The following is a 2,988-nucleotide window of genomic DNA, read 5'->3' on the forward strand; positions in this document are numbered from 1 at the left end:
ATGTGTGCTTTGTGTGGTCTGTCACCCTTAAGCCTAACTTACCTAGCAGTGGGACCTGTGTGAAAAGAATATACCAGCCATAACTTCATACCAGCCTGAGGCAGACTTGGTATTTCTTCGCATTTCCCAAAAGGTTAGTCAGCCATGTTTTCCAGAAGGTTCTGCAGGCGAGTCAGAAGAAGGGTTTACGTCACTGCAGTGCACAGCATCCTTCTCAGGCTTCAGCTGCCAGGTCTCTGTCCAGCATTCCCGCTTAGCTCCCTGCCTCTTCATCTGTTTTTTTCACTTACCACATTTCCCAATCGCTCCACCTTTTGGATACAGACTTTGTCCGTTCCGATTTACATCCCCCTGATCATCAATCCATTCAGCAAAAGGGCCCCGCCACCCACCAGATGATGTAAAGGATTATGAGTAACCGTTTCCCCGTACTACATGTCTGTTACATGGTAGCTCATTATGAATGCAACCTGGATTTAATTCACCACCTTAACAGCTACTACTGATTAACGAGCTAAATATGCTAGAAACTTTATATGTGTTATCTCAATTACTTCAATTCCCAACCAGGGGAACTTGGGGTCAGAGAGGTGAAAGCCACGTATGTCCAAAGTCACAAAGCTCAAACTAAAGTCCCAAAGTTGACTCACCACCCTACACCACTTTCGGCCTGGGAAATCAAACAGCTTTACTGCCAGAACTTCCCTTTGTCCAAGGAAGCCAAATACCAGATTTGTCCAGGCAGCCACATTTGAGTGGCAGGTACCAGAGGACACAGCTCTGATTCCCCAGGATCGTGGTGCCAAAGCAAAGAAGTATAACAAAGATGGCTGGCCAGCTGGTCCCACCTCATGGATGACCTTCCAGTTAGGGACAGCCATACGACCCAATTCTGACCACTGAGCTATAATTGGAGGTTCCAGGAAACCTTTTCAAAAGGAATAGACTGGCTGGTCCTTCCCTCTTCTCCCTGCCTGAAACCCAGGTGTCACATCTGGAGGTGCAGCAGCCATCTTGTGCCCACATTGACAAAAGCCACCCACAAAGATGATCCAATGAAAAGATAGAAAGAACCCCAACAACATGGTTGAGATGTGTCTCAGCCGCGGACCACCTACCCTGGGCTGCTTTTCATGGGAGAAAAGTAAACTCCTTATTTTCTAAGGCCACTGTCAGTAAGGCTTTCTGTAACTTGCAGTCAGACGCATTCCTAACTCATCCAATCACTTTCTGTGCCTGTATCTTTATAGTTGAACAGTCATGGATCGCAGCTCAACGGCACTCACTAGCTAACGACTAACAGCTGGTCCGGCCTGCTCAAACACGCATCTGAGTTTTCCCTCCTCAGATTCATGGCAGTAGAAACTTTCCCAGGGCACAGAATGAAACTTATTTAGCAAATACTATATCTCATGAATCAAAGTTATACAGGCCATATCCTCACGGAGCATGTTGTTAAACGTATTAAAATGATGATATGCTCATAGGGAAAGTTATTTTCACATTTCCATAAATTTTGTTTTTAATGGCCAGATCCCCCTGGGTAAATGGTGTCTCTCCTTGGTCTCAGGGGGCTCCTGAGGCACCGTGAGCTCTGAATAGCGGAGTTAAGATCAGAAAGAGAAATTCTGCTGTGTCACTTTGAAACCACTAAATAGACTCCCTAATGAGTCTGGGCTAGGAGTTTTGAACATCTACAAACCAAAGGAGACACCAAGTCTGCCAAAAAGAAACCAACAGGTTGACAGGTTGGCGGCCAGTGTTCGCCTCACGTGGCATGTCAGTGACGACGTTAACAGGAACGATGCTGGCCCGCGGTGGAGTTCACTGGATTCACAGCATCCCTGAAGGGCATGGAAGAGTCCTGAGCCCCTCTGGGCACCGCTGCTGCTCAGAAGCCAGGCCGAGTCACGGGACTTGCCGCATCAGGTTTATACACATCAGACATTCAGACATTAACCCTATTCACATTTGTTCACAGCATACGGCCGAGAACCTTTCTAGTAAATCACTTGAGATAAGCTGTCTGGCCCCAAATAAAAGATGTTTGCCAATTTCTTGGTAAGGCAGAAGATGAGCTCTTTATCAAAAGCATATTAGCATATTTTGCCTCATTAATAACTTCACTGCAGCATTAATTTGCCTAATTATCACATTTGGAATTCAACGTGGTAGCTAATTAATTCAAAACTCGAAAAACAAATCCAGAATTATAAAGCACACCAATATGCTTCAGCTTGAGTGTTCCTGCGTTCCTTTGTGCGTGTGTTTGTGCAAGCGCGTGTGTGCGCGCACACGCCTGTGTGTGTTCTCAGTGAGACCCTATTCTTCATTCTGTCCCATGTGATAAAAACTCATTATCTTAATAAAACGTTTTCTTCTAATGAAATTAGAAGAAATTTCTAAAATTTCTAAATGACCGTTGGCTCTCTTACACTCATTCCGTTTGCTTCCCTCTTTCTCACAGGCCTTTCTTAAGGTTCTCAGGAAGATATACTTCGAGAGCAAAGAGATCATGACATTTTGGCTTAAAGAACTGTGTCACTTCCTTTCTTTACCGGCCAATGCCTTCAGCACTAAGTAAACTAACTGTATTTGTCTGCATTTTCTCCTCCAGGGACAGTCCTCTGAACCAATTTTCGAGAGTCCAGAGTAAACATTAGTCCAACGCTATCAAAAATAAAAATCAGAGCATCTCCGCCAAACCTTCCTCCTAGGTTGAGTTTTTTAAAAATTGGAAGCAGGAAACTTCAGGGCTCAGAACAACAGCTTTAGACTCGGCAATAATGTTCTTTCCATTCACACCCCTGGCCTCTAACATCCGGCAAGAATATCTGGTTGTAACAATAGACCATATGCTGCCATTGTACTGGACTTAGAGCGACATGACATTATAGGGGGAAAAAATAGTTGTTTAAGTAAACGGCCTCTCTGGTATACTGGCTTTGGGGCTATTTTTAAAGTATCGTTAAAGTTGTGGCTAAGAAC

This window comes from Pteropus vampyrus, unplaced genomic scaffold, assembly GCF_000151845.1.
Source record: "Pteropus vampyrus isolate Shadow unplaced genomic scaffold, Pvam_2.0 Scaffold13, whole genome shotgun sequence".
Taxonomy (NCBI): Eukaryota; Metazoa; Chordata; class Mammalia; order Chiroptera; family Pteropodidae; genus Pteropus; species Pteropus vampyrus.